At 42.4% G+C, this 24,339-nt stretch overlaps 1 pseudogene; it reads left to right on the top strand.

Moving 5' to 3' along the window:
* Positions 1 to 5,676: 5,676 nt before the first annotated feature.
* LOC101983654 lies at positions 5,677 to 18,996 on the top strand (annotated as a pseudogene).
* Positions 18,997 to 24,339: the final 5,343 nt, after the last annotated feature.

Raw genomic sequence — 24,339 nt, 5'->3', positions numbered from 1 at the left:
GATTCAAGGAAACTTATGCTACTAGTATTCACCAGAGTTGGGTCAGCACACAAACTAAATTATAGCTTCCTCTTGCCAAAGCAATTAAGGTTCTGTGTTCTTTTGGGCCCTCTGTAGCTAAATTAAAATAACAAACCCATTTCTCCTTAGGTGTTAATATATAATTAATTTTCCTATGAAGCTTCTTACTAATCATTTTCTAAATACCAGAATTTAAGAGTCAGAAAAAATTTTCTCCATAATGAAAAAGGTAATATTGTTATCCTGGTATTCTGCTTCCGCAAAAAAAAAAAAACCAAAAAACAAAACAAAAAAAAAACAAACCCACTAGCTTACTTTGTCCTACCACCATCCCCTCAAACTTACCTCCTTCCCCAGTTGCTAGAAAATCCCTGAGTAAGGCAGCTGATACCCTTTATTTAATACACACTGGACACCCTTTCTGGTTTCTTTTTCTACAGCGTGATGAAGCCAAGAAGGTTCTGTGGAGTCTTTGGTTCTAGAACATCTTTGAGATTTGATCTTTGCTGCGACAATGAGGACTCTGAGGAATTGTAGAAATCAAATTCAAGAGTTTCACAGGACTATTTTGAGGATGCATTTTTTTCTATTACAAATTAAAATTAAAAACTAAAAAAATCACATTAAAGATGAAAGCATTGAACATTACAGCGCCAAGGATTAAAGGTTTGAAGTTCAAACAGCAATTGATATTAGGTAAAAATAACTATTGGTTCCTCCTGATTCGTTAGTGTGGTTCTTATCTGCTTGTTTCTGGGTTTTGATTTGTGCTTCTGAAGGTTAAATCTGGGGGCTTGTGAGTGCTGAGCACTTGTCCTGCCCCTGAGCTGCACCCCGAATCTTTAACCTGCTCTTACGCAGCTTAATCCCCAATGTCAATAAAAAACACCAGATAGAACATGAAGACATCCCGTAATTCAGCTTGTCCTTAACCCACCCACCAAGACATGTGAAACTTCCCATTCTTCACCAGTGCTAATAGAGAATGTCGGCAAGTCCCTAGATGACCAGAGAAATAGTCCAATATCACATCCTCATTCTGAAATACACACCAAGGGGTGCAATCAAAGAGATACTTTTTTTTCCCTTATCTCTTTGTTCTTTCTGACATCAGTGAGCCTTGAGGAATAATGAAATCAGCGCAGACATTCATTGGAAAGATGCCGCCTGCTTTGAAGATCACTTGCTACCTAACTGCCTTGGTCATTTACATGGAATTCAGGGAGGATTTCAAAGTGTTTCTCTCCCTTGTTATTGGGATAAAAGGGAGACTCAGGTGTTCAGTGTGTAGTGTGTGTGTGTGTGTGTGTGTGTGTGTGTGTGTGTGTGTGTGTGGTTTAATATTTGATGAGGCTTCATTCCACACACACAAGAATTCTCATGTGGATTTTACTTTTCTGTCTTTAATTGAAGTGGTTCAGATGGAATCAATGGTGAAAACTGTATCCAGATTCAAAAAGAAAAAAAATTACAGTCAGAAAAGAGACACATCAGAAATTTTCTAAACGTGTGGTCACCGCAACATATGTTTAGCGGAAAAGAATGGATGGAAAGTTGGTAATGGTTCCCAGAAGAGAAAACACAAAGGGCCTACAGAGGAAGAGAAGATGAAGAGCTGAGTCCTCCTCTATCAAGTTTAGTAGAAAAATGTAGAAAGAAAAGAAACCCAGAGAACAGTCATTTTAAGTGGAGTTTGGAGACAATCGACAATCAAAAGTAGCTCAAGTTGTTGAAGAGTTTTGCTTCCCTTGGAAACCCTTCCACGCTGTTCAAGACTTGCTCTTCCAAGGCATTTTCGGCATGACTTCTAATTATGCAAAGAGTCGTCCACACTCTGCATCTATATTTCCCATGCTGCTCACCCACTGTCACCCGCTTCACAATCCCCACCCCACCGCCCAACCCCCTCCTCCTTCCCTTGCAAACCTCATCTTTCCAAATGCCATTTAGTCAGCTCTCTAATGGGTTCCCTGGTTAGCAAGTCCAGTGGGCCCTTCTCTATAGTGTTGCCTAGAGTTCTGTCCTTGTTTTCTTCACCCTTGTGGGGAATGCCTCCATTAGCCACATGTCCGACCTTACACGCATGTCGATGGTGAACGAACCTGGTGTTACCTCTATGCCGATGAGCTGAACAGTTCAGAAAATGGGCATCTCAAACTAGTGGATCCGAATCCCAAGTCCCCATCTTCTCTCATGCAGCCTGCTTCCCATTCTGTGCAGCATTTGCATTTGTATGAATGACTGCTAGCCTGTTACCTAAGTGAAAAATAAAGGAGGTGTTGTTCCAGAAAGCCGTGAAACACTAGAAACGAAATACACTAAGACATACAAGATCCACAGATAGGAGCCCTGAAAACCAAGAGAAAAAAAAAGCATTCAAGAAACAATAAGCACTGAAGAGAAACAAATAACAGAATAAAAGAGACAAACCAAATAAACAAGAGCATCAATACCTAAAAAGACACATTTGCCTCTACTCACAATGATGTACTGTATTGTGGAAAATCCAAATATACTTGTACTAGAACAAATAGAATAAAGTTCCATATACAAAAATAGTTTTATTTTTGTGTACCATAAACAAATAAATGGAAAACGGTTTGTGCGCATATATGCGTGTGGTATAAATATATGCATGCATAGTTAAATGTATGTGGGCACATATGTGTGCAGGTATGTATGCAAATATATGTGCTTGTGTGTATGTAAGACACGAGATGGCATCAGGTGTCTTCTTTGCTCTCTGGTCACCTTATATATTTGACTTGGGGTCTCTCACTTGAACTCAGAGCTTGCTGAAATCTTCTTAGCTTGTTCTGGGGATCCTCTTTCTCTTCATCCTGACAGATGATCAGCAGGCTGCCAGCCTTCCTGGTACTACATAAGTGCTAGAAATCCAAACTCTAGTCCACATATTTGCAAGGCAAGACCTTTATTTACCATGTCATTGCCCCTTCCCTAGAAAAAGGAATTTTGAAATGTCATTTGCAATAGCATCAAAAGCATCCAGTACCCAGAGATGGGTGTAACAGAGTTGCAGCATGTTTATAGTACTGTAATATCACTTTGAAAACCTGAATAAAAGAAAGATACAATTTTCAGTGCTTAGAAGACTCAATTTTATAAAGATGAAAATTCAATTCTCCCCATATCGATCCATTTACTCAACATATTTCTAACCCATGTCCCAGCAAGCGTTATTAGAAACCAACAGACTGACTTTTAATGTATATGGAAATGTAAAGAATGCAAGTTAGCAGAAACAATCATGAGATTAAGAAAAGAGCAACTTAGGATAACTAATGTCTCTACTGGATTTTAAGACTTCCTGTGAAATTATACTAGTGAAGACACTGTGGCGTTGCTTCAAAAACACACACATAGACCAATGTAACAGACCAGTGTCAGGTGTAGACTTACAAGTGTATAGTCAGCTTCCAATAAAGATGCCAAAATAACCCAAAGAGGAAAGCAAGATGCTTCGAATAAATATCGTGGAGAGTGGGAGATAGATCATGGAGGTCTGTGTGGTCACTTTATGTGGACATCACTTCCATTCATGAGGACAGAGCTCGCATGCATTCATCACTCCCTCCCAAGAGCCCCACCTCTTAACACTATCATTTGGGGATAAAGCTTCAGCAGGAATTTGGAAGAGACACTGTATCAAATAACTTTTCTTTTGTTGTGATTAGAAAAAAAAAAAAGAGCAATTTAAGGAAGAAAGAGTTCCTTTTGGCTTTCAGTTCCAGAAGGGCAAAGTCTGTCATGGTGGGGAAGGCACGGCTACAATCAGGGAAAACATGGCAGCAGCAACCGGAAGCTAGCTGCCCACATTTTCATCTATGAAGCAGAGACAGGGAGAGAACAGGAAGTGACCCCAGGCTATACACACCCAAAAACTGTTTCCAATGACGGACTTCCTCCAGCAAGGCCCCACCTCATACAGTTTCCATAACTTTCCTAAACAGCACCATCAGCTGGGTACCAAGTGTTCATGAGCACATGGAGGGGATGCAATTCTCATTTAAACAACCACAGACACAAACATTCAAACCACAGAGCTGTCACTCAGCATGCTGTTTCTCAGCTGGAGCTGCTGTGGTGTGTTGCCTGGGTCTCTGTCAAGCCTGAGGTACTCCTTCTTTAGTGGCTAAGTTGTGATTATACGTTAATATCAGAAGTCAGCACTTGACACTGGACCCTGGGTGCACAGGGGCTCATTATACAGTTGTGTTTACTTGTGTCCATAGTCAAAGCTTCCATAATAAAAAAAAATATCCAATAATATTGTCCTGGTTTGCTTTCTGTTACTATGATAAAACCATCACAACAGAAAATTGGGGAGGAAAAGGTTTATTTTATCTTATAGGTTATAGTCCATATCAAGAGAAGCTGAGGTTGGAACCTGGAGGCAGGAACTGTTGCAGAGACCCTGGAGGAACTTACTGGCTTGCTTTTTGTTAGGGACTTTTTGTCACAGCAGCAGAAGAGGAACTAATATATTATTCCTATAAAATTCATGCTCAAACTTTTTCACTAAGTATTAAAAGGTGGGAGCTATTCTGTCCTTACCAATGGTAGTAATGACCACATAAACCTAGCTTGTCCAGCTACTTTAACTATACAACCCAGACCCACCTGCCCAGGGATAGAACTATCTGCAGTGAGCTAGGCCCTCCTACCTTAATTAGCAATTAAGAAAATGCCCAGTCACTTTGCCTGATGGGTAAAATAAAAAACACATGACTGTGTTTGAGCAATGTTTTTCACACAGTGCCAACCCTCAAGTGCTTTCCACAAACCCTCCCTGCCTTCAAAACCAGTATCACGTGGGAGACTCTTGTACAATATTTGACAAGTTCTGCTGCCAACTTGATGTGAAGCTTTGTGTCCCTTGACTAGCCCAGTCCCAGTTTCTGTGTACTGACGCTAAAGATAGACTTTCCTATGGGGAATGGAGAAAACCCTTAGTAAATGTGCAAAGGATGGATGGAGTCCTGAGTGAATGTGTACTTTGAGATGGACACAACCACGCCAATGACACTAGTGCCTCAAACCTATGGTAACTGGCAAAGCCTTTCTCCAGGCGTCTTAGTTAGGGTTACCATTACTGTGATGAAACACCAAGACTAAAAGCAACTTGGGGAGAAAAGGGTTTATTTCACTCACAGTCCCATCTAACAGTTTTCTTAGGGTTTCTATTGCTGTGAACAGAGAACAGGACCACAGCAACTCTTATAAAGGAAAATATTTAATTGGGGCTGGTTTACAGGTTCAGAGATTTAGTCCATTATCATCATGGTGGGAAGCATGGTGGTGGACAGGCAGACATGGTGCTGGAGGAGCTGGGAGTTTTACATCCAGATCACAGGTAGCAGGAAGAGAAAAGAGACACACTGGGCCTGACCCGAGCATTTGAAATCTCCAAGTCCATCCCTAGTGACACATTTCCTCCAACAAGATCACACCTCCTAAAGCCACTCCCTGAGCATTCAAATATGAGTCTATGGGAGCCATTCTTTTCCAAACCACCACACAATCCATCCTCAAAAGCAGTAAAGTCAGGAGCTCAAACAGAGCAAGGACCTGGAGACAGGAACTAATGCAAAAGGAAGCATTTTCTCAAATAAAGTTCCTTCCTTTTAGATAACGATGGCTTTTGTCATAAAGCTGGCCAACACACCAGGTGAGACTCAGGAAGTTGGCAAAGCCTTTCTCTCTCTGGTCCAAGAGTGTTCACAAAGGGAGTCTCAGGTCACAGTCATTGCAGCTTCCTGCTCCCAGATGACTGTGACCTGAGACGCCCACGGACACCGCCTGTGGAGACTAGCCAAGCCTCCCTCCTGCGATTGTGCATGGTAAGTGGAGTGAAGTTCCAAAGCATGCTCAGTTGTTGGCACTCCACCAGCATGAGCAAAGACCACCTGATGCCGGCTTCTCTGTACGTATGTGTGTCGGCCTGGCCTTTCTTTATTCCTTCATTGTCCCAGTCAGGTTCTAGACCAAAGTATGCTGGACATGGCCCACCTCCCAGAATATTTCGTCTCAGGGATGCCGGTCTCTAATTAATCATCACAGCTGACTTTGGTTTTAGCCCCAGATAGTCAACATCAAATGCCACAGTGAAGCACAAGTAGGTGTCACTTGTTCCACAGACTGCTAAGGCAAACTGTCACACGAAGAGCCCTAATAGAGTCTTTGCTTCCCTCTGAAGGTTCACAAGCCAGGCCTCTCCATCATTTGTATTTCCATCAACATTTTTCCCCACCTTACCCCCCCCCCACACACACATACACACAGGGTTTCTTTGTATAGCTCTGACTATCCTGGACTCACTGTGTAGGACAGGCTATCCTCGAACTCAGAGATCCTCCTGCCTCCATCAACATTCTTATCTCTCAAATTCCCACTGCTCAATAGCTTTCCCAGCACAAAGAGCTAAAAGCTGCTACAATCTTCTCCAAACCAGCATGGTCAGGTCTATCACAGAAAGATCCCACTCTCTGGTGCCAGTCTACCCCAGTTTGCTTCTGCCATTGTGGTAAAACACGAAGACCAAAAGCAGTGTGAGAAGGAACGGAGTTATTTGAGCTGCCAGGTTACAGTCCATTATCGGGTGAAGCCAAGGCAGAAACTCAAGGCAGGAACCTAGATGTGGAAACGGAAGAAGAATCCACAAGAGAATACTTCTTACTTATACATGGTCTTTTCTTTTCGAGCCAACAGCTCATAAGAAATAACACAGAAATTTATTAATCATGAAAACTCAGCCGTAGCTTAGGCTCATTTCTAACTAGCTCTTATAACTTAAATTAACCCATTTTTTAAAAATGTACATTTATTTCCACATGGTTGTTACCTCATCTCCATTATGCCCATCCTGGTTATTCTACATCTGGCTGGCAACTCTGCCTTTCTTTTTCCGGGAGCTCTCTCTGTCCAGAAGTCCCACCTAAACATCCTGCCTAGCCATTGGCCGTTTAGCGTTTTATTAAACAATCACAGTGACACATCTTCACACAGCGTAAAGAAATAATATTTCAACAACACTCACTGACTTGCTCAATCCATTTTCTGAAGATTCAATGGTATACTTAAAATTTATATTCTTTTAAGTATTTGTATTATATTCTTTCATAAAGTAAATCTCAGAATCTGTGGTTTTACCTTGCCTTAATTTCATGGCTCCTGGTAGAAGACATAAGACTTGTCAGAGGTATCAGCTTTGTTACTCATAGAAACCATGAATTTCCAAGTTTCCAAATGTAAATCTGATCAACCTGGTCACAAAGTACCACAGGGGTGATACAGAGGTTAGTCGTAATGGGTAATATATACACAGGATGTTTGCATCAGACCTGAAAAATGCTAGCTTAGGAAACCCAATCTTTCAAAGCGACCATAGCAAACTTTGTTCAAATGTTTCACTAGAAGAACATATTACCAGTTTTAATGCTGGACACGAAAAAAAAATCTGCTTCTCTTTAGAGTGGACTGCTCTGCTACCTTTCAGGGTGTTCTGTTCAGCCAAGAGAATGATCTATGATAGCCATCCTTTCTATTCGAATAAGTGGGTTTGTTTTGTAAATAACAAGCCTAAGTAAAAGGATAAAGAAAAGAACAAGAGGTAGATAGATGATAGATAGATCAATAGATAATAGATTGATTGATTTATATAGAAGATAGATAGATAGATAGATAGATAGATAGATAGATAGATAGATAGATAGATAGATAGATAGATGATAGAGCAGATAGCAAAACATCATCAGTTCAAGAGCTCAAAATGTCTAGCAGAAATCAAATGAGGAAGCCCAACAGAATCAGTCAACTGGAATTTCCTTTAGACAGAGTTCCCTTGGTGAGGTTTCCAAGTAAAAGAACAAATAGCAATAGATAGAGATGACATTATGAAATTATGTGCGCACAGTACCCAGCAGAAACCAACTGGAGAAGTTGAAGACGTCAACTAGAATCCCTAATTGAGTTTTCTCTCCATGGATGAGCTTCCCATGGCTTCTCTTTCCCACAGTAGGCATTTTTATATCATGGGATAAACAATAACCTCTGTTGAAATGGTTTACCATCTAGCTGTTCTCAAGGACACAATGATACAAGGCTATTGACTATATAAATGCCTTTGAAAAGATAGCTGAATAGAATGGCTGTTAACAGAGGCTGGGGAGCACAGAGAAAGGAGAGGAATGGAGAGATGCTGACTAATGAAAGTAAGTTTCAGTTAGACAGGAGTAAAGAGCTCTATTGGCTACTACATAGAAGACTGACTATAGAATAACATCCTAAAGGATTTTAAGTGGTTTTGACATACAGAAAGGATAAATATTGGAGAGAGAATATACTTAACCTAATTTAACCATCCTACAATATGTGCATGTATCAAAATATCACCTGGTGACTCATTAATATGTGTGTTTGCTTCATCAGTTTATTTTTAAATATTTTCTTTAATTTTTTTTTTTTTTTTTTTTGTTTTTTGGAGACAGGGTTTCTCTGTGGCTTTGGAGCCTGTCCTGGCACTAGCTCTGTAAGACCAGGCTGGTCTCGAACTCACAGAGATTCGCCTGCCTCTGCCTCCCAAGTGCTGGGATTAAAGGCGTGCGCCACCATCGTGAATCAAAAGTCTAACAATGTCAATGTCTCTGTTCACAAGATAGGCAGAAGGGACATCTAACTACCTCCCTCCCAACAATAGTACAAGAAGAGAGTACTTCATTACAGACAAACCTAAAAACAGAGGTCCTTGGACATTCCCCTTCTCCCAGGCTCAGAGTGGACTGTGATTTGGTCGATGCATACATTTTCAGAACACTAGGTAGAAAAGTACAAGTAGACATCTGTCTGTCTGTCTAGACAAACCTCTATTTGTGTGTGTGTGTGTGTACACAGTAGAGATATATACAAACACGCATTGCCCTACATGCCATTCTGCAGCTTGTTTTGATTGAGCAGATTCTTGCCATATCTGCCCTCCCTTTTCTTGTCTTCCATGCCAACGCATCTTCCTTTTTCTAATCTGCTATGTAGAGAGCCATGGCAGAGATGAACCAGTTTAGCAGGGCATTCCTTTTGGTTGTGTCCAGTTCTTCCACTACCACCCTGTTATTCAATGCCAACCCCTACCAGACAGGTCTTTTCAGAGGTATTTTACCTAAGGTGAGTTCTGAGAAGGATTGTTGCTAATTTCCCCCTAAGATCCTTGTCTGCTATCCCACTGATGGTTTTTGAGACTGCCCAGTTCCCTGCGGCCTTGCCAGCCATATATTGTTGTTCACTTAACTGCTGTGTTAGAAGAGAGATGTAGTATTTATCCTCCTGTTGGTGTTTTATTTGCATCTTCCCAATCTCTAATAAGCAGAGATTATCTTCATATCTCATTTCCTGGGTTGCCATATATTAACATTTGCATGCCAAGACCGGCAATGAACACATTTTGTGAACAACTTTATCTTCACAACCTGTGTCAGTCAGTTTGCCATTACTATAATAAATACTTGAGATAAAAGAGAAAAGGTTGCCTTGAACTCACGGTTTTGGCCATTTTAGTCCATGATCAGGACCAATAGTTTGGTTCTGGGGCAAGACAGCATGTCATAGTAAGGATTAAATGGTAGAACCAGTTGCTTACCTCATGGTAGACAGAAGCAAAGACAGGGAGACTGAGGCAGAAATAGGCATTCCACAGGCTCTTTCCGTGGAACACCCTCATTGACCTAAGACCTTCCATGGGTCCCACCTATTAAAGATCCCATAACGTTCAAAAGCATCATGGACTCAGAAGCAAACTCTAAATATTTTTTATTTACATGTGTGCTTGAAAGAGTTTATCTTTAAAGAAAGAAATCACATGATTTTTTTTCTGTCTCCCCTTTCCATAATGCTAATAAATCAGTCTCTGTGCCATAAGCTTATAACAAGAAGCCAGTGATGAAGTACCCACAAGCTTTTCAAAAAAGAACCAGTGCTGCTCTGAACATGGAAGGAATCATTATGTGAATATTGAATTCCTAGTCTATGTGTTCCCATCATGCTCAGAGAGCCTGTAGTTATTATTATCAGATTTTGGTGACCCCAATTTTCTCCCTCTTTTCCACTATTATGACTTGGGAGATCCTCTGAGGCACGGGAGTAAAGTCAGAATGAAGCACCCTTGTCATAAGGAAGGACAGGTGATTGTGAGTGTGGGGTGTGTGTGTGTGTGTGTGTGCATCTGTGTGCTTGTACACACATGTACATGCATGCCTGCTTAATACTTCACCTCTTTCTTCTTCAGGTCTATACATTTTATGCAAAGAACTGCTGAATATTCATTGATCCATCTGGTAGCCCACAAGTATGCTATTAGAAATGCATTACTTATCTATATTTTTGAAATGTTGAAATAATTCAGTGTTGATCCTTTGTGAGATAGGTTTGCTACCTTTAAACTGAAGTGACAATGACATCCAAGCAGGCTCAAGTTGTACTCATCTCCTTGATGTCTCTAACAAACCAGAGCCTGCATGTGAGAATCCTGTATGTCACTATTAAATTGGAAAAGGCCTGAACTATCAAAACCTCACTTCTGGTAGGGAAGGAAAGCTAGAAGAGAGCAAAGGAATGGTTATTCATGATTCCCTGACAGCCTGCCACCATGAATCACAGCGTCCCCACTCTCCTCTTCTCGGGGCTCGTAATTTCATCCCTGAAGGTGTTTTACCTGCACAGGAAGAACTGGGCTGGCGGCATGTCTAGTAAAGATGATTTTTAAGGCCTCTTAAAACCCACAAGCCTGTGTTTAGGTTACAAGCCTTTCTGTTTTGCATGCCGCAATGTCCAGTACATCTTAGCTGCAGAACAAGATAGACCTCACGATGATTTGCCTTGTTCTGTCCCAGGTTTTGTGGCAGTCTGGTGATATTAAGAGAAATCACTGTTGAGAGAACTTCCTTCTAAAAACTGCAAGCAAAGGAATCTAGACTCAAACTTTTGCTCCCCTAAGCTTGGAGCATCCGTAGCAAGGATGCCGTGGATAGTTAGAGAACATGGGTGACTTTCCACATGAAGAGGTTGGGATGTCGTTTGAAATAAAGCACGGTGTTGAGAAAGTAATCAGGTAAAGTGTAGCTTCTGGTGCTATTTCTGCCCTTCCATTGTTTCAACGAGGGCTGCCGCTTTCGCCGGTGCTGACAAGCTCAAACGCTGACAAGCAACGGTTGACGTGCTGGCCTAAGGTTTTTGTTTGTTTGTTCCTTCTCTCTCCTTATGAAAGATATTTATAGACTCCTAGTTGCTTTTGCTTCCGCTTTCCCACACAGTTATCTTCTTGGGCGTGGATTACGTGTAGATCTGGGTGTTGAAAGACATTTACATAAGTGCTGTTTGTGAACGCCAAGGCCAGTACGTCTATTATCGCCAGAACGTTTAAATCTTAATGACTGGCATTGTTGTCTAAAAGACGTTGTTTTTCCTGCTGAGAAACTGCATTAGATTCAAGAAAAGGAGCTCATTTCCATTCTCTCAGCAGTCTCTCTAGAAATGACATGCAGTGCTTGAAACTGTTTATTTCCAAATTCAGGCCTCCCTCGCATCAGTCATCAGCTTCAATTACCAGTTTTCCGGAGCCGAGCCATCAGGCAGTCTGACACCGGGGTCCGGCCTAATTCCCACCTTCTCCAGAGTCAAGAGCATAATGTGCGGATGAAAAGGTGCAAAATAGCCTGGACTTCATTAGCATGCAGGGCCTGGCTGTTCATTTGCTGGCTACGAATGGAAGTTCTGACACTCGGAGCTTGCTGCAAAATGAGAAAAGTCCTCTTCAGGGGAGATGGGGTCCTTGGTGGTGAGAAAAGGTCATCAAAAAGCCAGCCGCTGCCCTTGCTCCCTGCTCTCCATGACTGCTTATTGATTCCAGGAACACCTCATTACACGCTGGATCAACATATTATTGCCATGTTCTGGGACTGAATTGTTTACAAGTGTCTTTATCACCAGCAAAGGCCTGCCCGGAGATGCGTGACTACACTCATTTGGCTGTGACCCGCCAATTATGTGTTATCCGATATGTTGCTGGGTATCTTGATCTTTGCCCGGGTCTTCTCCTGGCATCAACACAGTCCCATTTACTACTTCTTTCTACCACTTTGGGAAAGTAGCCATTAGCCTGTGTGTGTGTGTGTGTGTGTGTGTGTGTGTGTGTGTGTGTGTGTGTGTTACCTCTGCTACAGGAAATATAAACAGCTTTGTTCAATTTCTTGGTGTACATGGGACAGCAGTAATTTGATGAAAAAAATTCTCTCTCTCTCTCTCTCTCTCTCTCTCTCTCTCTCTCTCTTTCTCTCTCCTTCTTTCTCTTTCTCTTCTCCTCTCCTATACCCACCTCTACCCGCCCCCTTTTTATAGCATTCAGGAAACCCATACAACCTTCAATCAGTATGCATGGCAGAGAGTCTAAGGCAGCCTGCTCCCAAGCTGCCTCTGCTTGCATATAGGCCCTACGAGAGAGCTGTCGTATTTTATTTGGGCAGAGCCACTGCAAACCACTGCACAGGACCATTTTAATCTTTCATTACAGACACTTCTATGGCTCCATAAAAGGAAGAGTGGAATAGCAACTCGATTAAAAACTCAGTGAAGAGATTGTGCAAGCCCTTTACCCCCCAAAAGTAGAAATAAAGTCCTAGCTTCTGAGTGCCTTCAGAAGGCACACTTGATTCCCTTTCCTGCACTGGTGGCTAAGGACAGAACTTCGTAATCATGTTTGGAAGCAACAACTTTCCTTCATGTGTATGAATACTAGTTAGAGATTTAACGACTGCCACATGCTGGCACCACCTCCAGCCAATAGTATATAAGGGGCTGTTGCCCTTACATTCCTGGTTGCTATCCAGACCAGCTCTGAGTTTCTCACAGCAGCACACAGAAAAGCAAATTCCAAGACATTTGTCTCTACTTCTCTTGGAAACATGCATCCTTGGAAGTGGACTCATGCAATAATGATCAAAATGGCACTCAAGAATAGAGCTGCCCTCCAAAAGGTTGCATCTCTGAGTGCCTTCACTTCTTGCAGTTCTCCAGATAAGTGTGTTATTTATCTTTTTAAAATTAATTTTCTCCAGGCACTTTTTTCCCCTCTCCAATTTTTTGAGAGAGGAGGAGTTGGGTTTTTTTTTTTTTTTTTTGAGATGGCGTTCCTTTTGTCCTTTCTGAAATCGCTCAGTCCTGGCTTTCTGACAAATGATGAGCTGAAAAGGACAAACAAAGGCACCCTCATCAGAGTGCTTCAGGTAAATTGGAGTCAATGGAGAGATGTTTGCTCCACTGGCATTTAAGCACACTGCAAATTCTGTAGTGTCATCAGCCAACAAATAGCCTTTGGAAGAGGAGGTCTTAGGAAGGATTACTCACCATTTATTTTTGGAGGGATGATTGCACAAGGAGAAGTTTGGCCAAGGGATAATGATGGGACAAGAGGGAGTGCTTACAGAGGTTCCCAGAGACGCAAATGTCAGTGCGCCTAGGACTCAGAGAAAATGGTGTCTCGAAAGAAAGGGAAAGGATTCTCTTATAGTCTTAGAAGGAAATGAGGCGGCAGGAAGAGGGCTCAGCCGTATGTAGTTTGGGTAGTGAATGTTCTAGGAAAAAGGGGCAACTCCAAATTTTATACCAGCACTCATGTTATTTCTCTCGTAAAACAGAATTCCTCTCTGATACGGTTTGAGTGCTTTGTCTGCTTTATGAATTACCTCAAATTGGCACCAAAAGGTTTTCCTCAATTAACTGGGTGGTCACTAAGGCTCCTTACTCTGGTCTTCTATTCTATCTTTAGGAGTCTCAGGTACCTACTTATAATCTACTGGTGGGACCTGTATACACACAGACTGCAAACACAGTGATGTAGTGAAATGATCAGAGAATGACAAAAAGACCCTTGTTTTATAAGCCATTTATTAAGTACAATTTGGTACCTAGAAATAGTATTATCTACTTAGGTATTACTCTCGTGATCCTCCTGCCTCTGCCTCCTTCAGCAAATCCTACCGGGGTGCGCCACCACAACTGGCTTAGGTATTACTCTCAATGATAGTGTGAGTCAAGTGTATCTACCCTCACTTTACAGATGAGGAAATGTTTTCATGAATCTAATAGAGGTTTTCCAATGTACTCAAGATCACATAGCAAGAGACAGAGCAATTTAAACCTAGGTGTGTTCCTTGGTAGACCCTATTCTATTCTACCTCCTTAGAACAGAGAATCCACTACAAACTTCCAGGAACCCCAAACAGTGCATTTTCTGCACTCCAGCTACCAGTGCACAACATGGCACTAGCTGTGACAGTGAGTGTGTCAGAAGGAGCATCTTTGACTCAGCTGGCATCCTTAGCCAGGGGATTCGCTGAAGCAATGCCTCTTTGGTTGATATAGTAAATTTTCAATATAAAATGATTGTTCAAGCCATTTAGTTAGGAAGTAGGGTGGAATGAGCAGGAAGACCATGGTCAAGAAGCTATATAAATATTCCTAACCCTAGTCAGTTAGAATCAACTGAGGAAGTCTTGTCAATCTTTGGCTCTTTTGGTCATCCAAGTTGTCTGCAGATCTTCCTTTGGTGACTGTACCAAAAAAGAGGAGGAGGAAAGGAAGAAAGGAAGGCAGGAAAAAAAACGAAGAAAGGAAAAAAAAGCAAGAAAGGAAAGAAGGAAGGAAGGAAAGAAGGGGCTGAAGAAACCCTGTGTTTCTAGAGACATGATGGCCCATTTTTCTACTTACTCTGTCTTTGGAAACCTAATGACTAAGAGTTGAATCATAGCGTAGGAGACTAGAATACAGAAACTTGAGAGATTTCCATCAGCTGACTGCCAAGACACACAAACTTTTTCATTTGTTCTGAAATCTTCCCTAGGTTCATATTTCTGTGTTTCTCTGCTTTCCATGGGCATAGACGCTACTTTCTACTTCCCGGGATAATAAATAATCGGTTACGTCTCTTGGACCAGCAGCAGGACTTAAGTGAAGCGAGATGATTCATCCATGGAAATATTTCATTCTCAGTTCTCTGTTCCTCAGCTCCAGTAACCTCTGATCTTCCAGAACATTGATCCTGCTCTACTTTCTTCTGTAAGAGAAAAAAAAACATTGTTCTCATCTGTTAATTTACAAATAAGACACAGATATTTAAATTTACACCCTCCCTGACCCAATTTCATCTCTAACAGTTTTTTAATTATTTTTTTAAAAGGCTAATGTTTGACCAGGAGCTAGAACATCACAGTGGGGCTACTAGTTTCTGGGAAGAGGCTTGAGCCTTCTAGGTAACCCATTCCATTCACAAGCATTTCTGCATGTAGATTTATATGTATCATCTAGGTCTCATTTATGCTAGGAGGATTTTTAAATATTTTTTTAGAATATAGTTGAACACTCTAGAAGAAGATACTTGAAATGAGTGACTTTTACTGCTCTTGATGTTAATACAAGAGCATATGGATGCTGGTCACTCTCTCTGCTGGCTCTCATTCTGTGTTTTTTGTATGTATACAAATATGAGCTAAGAATTCACTATGTGGTCCTAACTGTTCAAAATGTCCTTGGAATGCTAGCCTCCATTTTCTGTCCAGGAAGGTTAGTGATAAGTTGTGACAAAAAATTTCACAAGACAATAGATGTAAATGGAGACTGCTCTTTAGTTCCCAGCCACCCAGACCCAAATAATCATACAGAAGCTTTACTAATTACAATACTACTTGGCCAATAGCTTAGGCATATTCCTAGTTAGCTCTTACATCTTAAATTAACCCATTTCTATTATAAAGAGGAGATGATGTGGGATGTGGGTTTCCTGATAGCCAGGAAACCAAGGTGCAGTCTCTGTTTACAAATAAATAATTAAGGAAGACTCAACAAGTAGGGTTAATAAATACCTTAACAGTTTGGGTGAGGACATGAAATAGAAGACACATTATGCTTCCTATATGATGTAGGATAGAAATGAATCCTGGGGATTGGGATAAGTAGAAAGGGGTGTGTGTGAGCAAAATGGACAGCACCTAACTTCCTCCCATCTCATGAAGCTCCCCTCATCAGGGAGAGGAGCCAATTTCTCTGGAAGCTAGACCAACTTTTTGAGTGTTTTGACCTGTAGAATAAGACTGGAGTAACATTTTCTGGACCTTGGACTGTCTGGGCCTTTAAAAGACCTGCACTTTTCAATACCTTTCTCATACAGTTTGGTTGCTACGCAGGTGAGATGTCTCTGTTAGGCCATAGGATGGTTGAGGGGGGGAGGTGAGAGGTCATCTTGGGATTTCTACACAAACTCTGAACCTCCATGAATAAAAATGCCCAGCAAGTTCTGCCTGGATTTCTGACCCACAGAAAGTGTTGCTTTAAGCCATGGCATCACAGAGTAGTTGGTTAAAAAGCAGTAGACAGGTGATTCATCACTAATAAACGGAGTTCAAGAGTAGGTAACTGATTTCCAATGGGGAAAAAAAGCAGAAGTAAAGAACAAACTTATATGAGAAACTCAAGTTTGCAAACCAATCCAGCTGGAGAGGGCATTTTAGACTAGCAGCTAGAAGAATACACATTAATGTTGAACCTAATAACCTTTAATGCCGGAAGATCTTAAGACAGTCTATCCAAAATCCTCTGTGGTAGGTGCTGCTCAGTATCTTGTCTGTTGTCTCTTCCCTTTTATACATTAGTGTGTACCAGTTCAATAGCCAAGCACTGGTACCTTGTTTTGTCCCTTCTGAAGCTAACCTTGTTGGGGAAATCATGCTCACAAAGAATAGCCTTCAGTTAGTGACAGAGAGTGGTTGGAGCATAAGTACTCCAACTCATAAGGGCTCACAGTCTCTCTAGTTCTTCCAAAGAATTAAATTCTAGTTGTCCATAACAATAATTTGCTTTATAACACAATTTAGTGGAACTCCTCTTTCCTGATACCAGAAAGTTGCCTTTCTTCCCATCCTTCAACTAATGGTGTTTTCTGGGATCACCTTCTACAACAGTGCTTGCTTTTGAAGAAATCAGAACTAACATATGCTCACTCCATAGGAAAAAAAAAAAAACAAAGCTAGGAAGAAGACTGTTCTAAATACATTCCATAAAAAAATGAACAAAACTATGAAAGTTTTAAATCAAAATAGAAATTCTTTTCTCCTCATATAATATTCCAGAGTAAAAGAGATGACTCTAGCCTGGAAGATGTCATGGGGTCCCAGAGTTATGTCATTCTAAGACAGTAAAAAGAAAGAGAGAGGCATAAGTGAGCTAAGGGGTATACATGCCAATATGCTTGTGTCCCATCAGGGAGAACATGGTCTCCTGGGCCACATATAGCTGCAAAGAAGGCTAAGCAGCGCAGTTCAGCTGGACCGCCATGTATATGCTACAGGAAGAAAATAAATGGTGAAAAGTGGCAGACCGTAGTCTGTGACATAGGAAATCAGGCAATGTCTGCAGTTACTGAGTGGACAAGTAGAACCGTGAGCTTTCCTGCCCACAACTTTCCCTTTGTAGTCTCACTCACTCTGATACCAGGTCCGCTATAGAAAGTCTCCAATGCCATGTTGCTGAATCTGGTATTATGTGGATCCCTCGTTCCTCATAACAGAGTCAGCAAAGCAGAGCATGCTCCTGAACTCCTTCTTGGGTTGGGTTTACTGGATCAGACTTTCAGAGCAACTCAAGCAGCAAAGGAAACTCATAGACCCCATTACCCATGACTCTTCCTTTTTAAGCAGAACCATGGTGACCTTGGCTCTTGGCCACAGATTCTTTCACTGGCACCTCTTTACCAAGGAGAGCTATTACCTATGCAGAACCTGCGCTAACAACTCTACAAAGCTGTAGTCACAGTGATGTGAAGGGAGCCCTGAAGAGTGAAGCTGGACCTGCCTAATTACAACCCTGGCCAGGAGAGAACGGGGAAAAAAATCAGGGATGTAGCAGATACCCTTGGTGACCAGAAACTTTGGATCATCATCTCTGGAGAACCCTGGCTTACTTCTGTGGTTTCCAACATCCAAAGCTCACAGAGATGCATCCTTTTGAACCAGTATCTCAGGTGGAGAAACTAATGCAGTTTATTTAGTTATGAAAATAGAAGACAATGAGAACAGACCACTTTATTTAGGTGATCCTGTTCATAGCTTTTCTGTATGTCGATGTTTTCAAATTCAAAGTTTCTTAAGTTCTGAATGTTAAGCTGACTACATATGTAAAAATTGTATTTACTCACATCAACAGAAGTAAATAAGTTAGAGGAATTTGTTTATAGGAAGAATTTCCTGATTATTTACTAATTGTAGTTTTCAAAAAGAAAGAAAAAACATCCCAGTCAAATGTATCTTAAAGAGCCTGGGTTTGCTTCCCAGCACTGGGGGAAATCCTTTATCTAAATAAAGAGCGCACTGAATCGTCATTCTGCCTCTTGGCCTTTAAACTTTGCCCAAGACATGGGATTGTATTTCCTTTTCCAACTCCAGTAAGTGACATTACCAAAGTTTGTGCTTTTAAAATCTTTTTTTATGCTTTCGGCCATCTTGGTGCCTGTGGAGGCCTGCTGGGAACAGGACTTCTCAAGGACAGTATATCTGGAAGGCTGTGGTGCAAGGCCACTTTTGCTGGCTATAAGCAAGGTGTCCGGAACCAGAGAGAGCACACAGCTCTCCTTAAAATTGAAGGCGTTTATGCCCGAGATGAAACTGAATTCTACTTGGGCAAGAGATGCGCTTATGTGTATAAAGCAAAAAACAACACAGTGACACCTGGAGGCAAACCAAACAAAACCAGAGTGATCTGGGAGAAAGTAACTCGGGCCCACGGAAACAGTGGCATGATCCATGCCAAATTCCGAAGCAACCTTCCTGCAAAAGCCATTGGACACAGAATCCGTGTGATGCTGTACCCATCCCGGATTTAAACCAATGAAAAGTAAATAAATAAAAGTGGATTTGTGCTCTTGTATTTTTTTACCAGAAAAAAGAATAAAAATAAAATCTTTTTTTTTATTTTAAACTAACTATACTCATTCGCTCATTAAGAGAAAGAGATAAAGAGAGCATGTGTGCCATTCCACCCTTCTGTATGGAAGTCAGAGAATGATTTGTGGGGGTCAGTTTTCTCTTTCTATTACACGTGACTTGGGAATTGGAACTCAGATGGTCACACTTTGTGGCCAGTACCCTTATCTGCTGACCCATCTTGTGGACCCCCAGAGTTTTCTTTAAGTTACCAAATATCACTCATTACAACAGCCCCTGTATTTGTAAGTGCTCGTGGACATGAGGAGGAAGAGTTACCTCTGATTTGAACTCAATGCAGAAAGTTGGTTACCTACAAACATACAGGACCAAGTTCCGGTTATGTCCAAACCTCCCTCCAAAGATATATCTAAATTAGTAGACTGTTGGCAATATGCATTTCATCACCAAAGAGCCAAGCATTTATGAGGACAAGCCTTCCAAACTCATTAACTTCGATGGTGTCCAGAATGCTTTTCTGAACAGGGTTTCATTAGTAGGAAAAGAATCTCTACTTTCCTTGTTTTGTGTTTTTTACTGACAGAGTCAAAAATATAATCAGTTATCTACCTTCTTATTTACTAACCATTTTTCTGCCCACAGTGCTCTAAAAAAAAAAAAAACCACAGTCAAACACATGTAAGGAAGATAAATATGGAGTATAAAAAAAACCCAAAGGGGGTAAATTGTGGGCATAAAAATGAGTAACATCAGAGCTAGAGATTAAGCAGTTGAATATGTTGGTGTTTAAAATAGAATGGCTCCCCAAAGAATTGATAATGCTCCATTTAAGAAAAGAAATGTTTTCAAATTACTCTGGGTGACTAGAGTAGTCTGAATCAAAGTCAGAAATTAATAAAACAATATAGACAGATACCCCAATCATAAATAACAGCGATGATTTGTATGCATATAAAAGCCTGCCAGGCCCCACAGTATCTACAGTTCTGTAGAGAAACCTAATGAAATGCAAGAAGAAAATGTTAAAAGTAGAAATAAATGTGCCCAGTAGAAATACTATTGTCCTATTTGGGTGACACAATGACTTGTTTTCTGGAAAAGCAATTCTTCAATTGAGCCCAGGCAAGCATTGCCTTCAGGGTAAAGTCATATATTTAGACCTATAGCCTGAAGGATTTGCCTGTCTTTAAAGCTCGATGCTTCCAGGGCCTCATTATCGTAGAAGAATAAAGGTCTATCACATTGCTGCCTCCACACTCCTCAGAACTTCTAGGTAGTTTCAGTGACTTCAAGTACTTAGATTGTCAGCAGTGTGGGGAATGAAAAGTGGGATGCGGAACGTATGAGGTGTGTACATCAAACATGTGGCAATGTATAGACAGAGATAAAGACTCTTGCGAAACACCCTGTTATATTGAAGTCACTGCAGAACAATCCCGGGGTAAATACAGATTCATTGTAAACAGCCACAATGCCCAGGTTGCAGGAATTAGAGCAGTCTGAGTCTCATTCAAGATCAAATGGTTCCTTTCTAGACTTTATATCAGGAAGAGGCTTTGCTAAGGGTGGCAGGAAGATAATAGAACATAATGACAGCCATGACATCTTCTGTATTACAGACAGTAACAGTGAGGGGGTTAGTGTCTAAATTCAGGTTGGGTTTGACATAGGACAGCATCATCTTATTATGGCTGTTTCACTAGCTGGGCTAACTCAAAGTTTTGTGGGGGCCCTGTCCATCTGTCTTGTCTGTACCTGGGCTTTGGGAGAAGCTGTTTTCAGGATACTGGTGGGTGAATCATGGTGAGTTAGAAGTGGTGGTGCCCAAAGAGGAGCATTGGGACAAATCCGTCAAGGCCTACATGAGCCAACATAACTTACCTTCTTTCCGGTCCCTGTGACTTTTGTATGCATTTTTTAAATAAATAACACTCATATGTAGAGGGGGAAAAGAAAGAAAGATCTCAGAAGCAACATAGTAGAAAATTAATGTCCATCTGCTCCTCTGTCATACCTTGGTTTTCTAGTCCGTCACCCCCCAAAGATCCTTGAGGATTTATTTACCTACAAGTCTGGCCACTCAATTGTAAAGGAGTTAAGGGAAGGATCCTGCAACCTCTCTTTGCTCTCCCCAGCATCCCATCTTTCCTACACACAGTATGTTTTCACTCTCCCAACACCCCATTTTACCTGCACATAGTATGCCTTCACTCTACCCAACCCCCAGCCTGTTTATTTATCACAGGTGGAATCTCTAATAGATGACCTGCCCTAACCCAGAACACCCAGGCTGTGTCTTTTTTTTATTTATTTTAAGGGGTAGGATTATTACTCAATGATAATGACTTATTCTACACATTGTCTTCTGCTGATGTTTAAAAGATGGGACATTTGTCAGGGTGGGAGCCTGAGCTCCTCAGAGGACTCCGGGAGACCCTGCCAAAACGTTTCCAAACTGAATAGTCATTGGGCAGCCAGATAATTCAGAAACTATTTGTATGAGCTGTTTATCAAATTATTAACCGCACAGATGTTGTTTGGTTGAAGAGCAGCTGAATCCCCTCTCTGGCAGCCGCGGAGACAAAGGTCTCCAGGAATAATTGGGGATGTGCACGGAATATTAAATTAATTTACTGCTCTTAATTCTTATGCAAATTCTGACCTCTGATGGCGCCTATCAATTACCCCGCACGCAGTGAAAGCGAAGGCGACAGTTTCTTTTCTTTACTTTGCTTTTTTTTTCTTTGAAGAACTCGAAAAGGGAAATATTTGCAATGAGCAGACCGTAGGAGCTCTGCGTAAGTGGAATTGTTTAATTGAATCTCCAAGTTTTAGGGATGTCTGTGGAGGATAAAACCCCAGGGCGCAGAGGAAGGGTTCAGGGGGCAGAGGAATTTGGAGGTTTGGTTGCACATCTGCCAGAGGCAGAAAAATACAGCACCGAGTAGGAATCGGTGCCCTCAAATAAAATGTGAATTTGCAGACTGACTGGGGCCTTAGAGCTCTTGTCCAGGCGGATCCTGGTGGTGGCTGGCAAGGCAGTTGCAGAACAGCGCTCTTCTGCAAATCCACAAGCACAAGTGTCCGGCGCCTAGGAAGGCGCCTTTGCGCCGCGTTTGCTCTACCGCTGCCCTACAACGGCTCTGGCTTCCTTAACTGATCCTTTGTTTTCTATTAGCGCCCTCAATCAAAAACACTTTTTAAAAAATTCTTTGTTTGAGAACTCAACCTCTGCACGGCACTGCCACATTCAACTCCACTGAAATCCCGGGTGGGCCGAAATAAGATGTAATTGTCTCCTGCGTGGACACCCAACTCGTTTTCCTGAATTGAGCAAATGCCAGGGCTTTGTCTGCGCTTGTGGCTTAAACGCTGTGTGGTTTCAAGCGCCCGGGTGGTGGGCTGTAAAGACTCGGGTCTCCAAGTCTTTCATCATCGTTCTAATAAGGAAAACCAAATCGGGCGCATAATGTCATCAGCCCTGGCCCGACCTTGTGGAGACCTCCGCAGCCCGAAGACGTCGCCAGCGGCCCCCAGCGCAGCCACGACGCGTCGCCTTTCAGCTCCTAGCGGTCCCCACAAAAGCCAGACAACAATATCAATTAATCATGCAGCGGGCAAACAAGAAGATTTATCCCGCGACAAACAGCTCCACGGAGAGCAGTTGAATGGGCGTGATTAGCATGTGAAAAGACGAGCAAAACTCCGTGGTTCAACAGCTAAAGAGCAATTTGATGGGACTGGGATGGGGAAATTACTTGATTAGCGTTCGTCGGAGAAGAGCACGGTTACAGCCCCTCAGCCTGGAATCCAACTGCGGACAAAACGCGCTGGTAAACGCTGCGACCTGGAGGGACAGCGCGCGAGTGAGGGTGGCGCGGGGGACCGGCACTGACACGCGAGCGACCTTGGGGGGCGGTAATAGTGGGCAAAGGGGCTGACCTACTTAGCCACTCCCCAAAGCAACTGGAGCCGCGACAGCTGTCCCACTGCTCTCACCTAGGCACTCCGGCCTGAACGGGGCGGGCACGACTCCCCCAGCTGGTATCGCAGGTCGACCCTAATTCACACACTCCGGACTCTGACCCGGGAGGAGAGTGTCAAAGGCATGCGTGGACATCCTCCCCGGGGCGCGGCCGGCTGACCAGCAGCCTCTGCCAGCGGAGGTCCGCTTATCAGAGTTGCTGTGGCGCTCGGCTGTTCCGTCAGAAGCTCTGAGGTTCGGTTTACACAGGCATTGAACTTTCGATCGCCCTAAGACAGCTTTTCTTGAACCTCGGAATTTAACCGCTTTTTTCCAACCTCTCTTAGGAAAGCTGCCCTTGTGGCCTTAGCACTTGCAGGGAAAATGGTTCTTGGGTTATGTAGTACACCCGGAAAAGGTGGGGTGTTGAAAAGGGTTACTGCAGTTGAGGATGACCGGCCCGGAGGCTATGGAGTGGGTGGACGAAATGAGGCACCAGGTACTGCACGACCATCTTAATGTTAAGAATGGTATGGGGCAGGCGCCAAAACTCTCCCTGGGATCTAGTGGTCAGTCCCAGCCTGCCTTGGATCCGGATATGCAAGGCCGTATGGGAAAGTGGGCCCACCCAAGGCTCATTGCCCAGATTTTTATGTGGGTACATTGGGCCTGCTGGGTAGGCTATTATTGATGAGGAAGGAAAGTAATCTGACGGAATGCTTCGGAGAGGAGAGGCTAAGGGTTCTCAGGGCAGAGCCAAGTGCAGAAAGAGAACACAGTATCTTACCCATTTTAGGTAGACAGCCCACGTTTTCCCAGTCACCGCTGACCCTGCCCCGAGCGCCCGCCCAACTGGGAGAAACTTGGTACTTCTGAACAATTCCTAAGGGCCCACAACTCGCTTCTCCTTGGCTCCTCCCAATCCCACCAGAAGGGAAAGGCTCACCAGTAGGTCACTGAGGGCCTTTTCTACTGGCCCACAAAAGGTCCCTTCTTGCTGCTGAGGTCAGTGGGTTGTGTCAGGGAGAGCTCCAGGATCCTGTCTTTATTTTATCTAGGAGAGGAAGAATCTAACCCACCTTCTCGAAGTATTTAAGAACAAATCTAACAAAGAAAGGCTCCAAAGGTCAGATTTGCCAAAACTCTGTGTGTCTTAAACACACTCTGTCCCTTGGCATGAAGGAGCTAAGGATTCAATTTTTTTAAGCGCGTGGTTTGTGGATGGATCATCCCCATAAGCAGAACAATTGTCATTTAGTTGAACAGTGTCAATTAAACCATAGCAAACTGATCAATTTCAGAGGGCTTAATAGTTCCTAAAATGACTGTGGTGGTGTGTGCGCAGCTAACTGATCTAATGTT

The sequence above is a fragment of the Microtus ochrogaster genome, unplaced genomic scaffold, assembly GCF_000317375.1.
Source record: "Microtus ochrogaster isolate Prairie Vole_2 unplaced genomic scaffold, MicOch1.0 UNK3, whole genome shotgun sequence".
Lineage (NCBI taxonomy): Eukaryota > Metazoa > Chordata > Mammalia > Rodentia > Cricetidae > Microtus > Microtus ochrogaster.
Note: the sequence above shows the minus strand (reverse complement) of the source record. Positions and strands in the feature narration are given on the sequence as shown.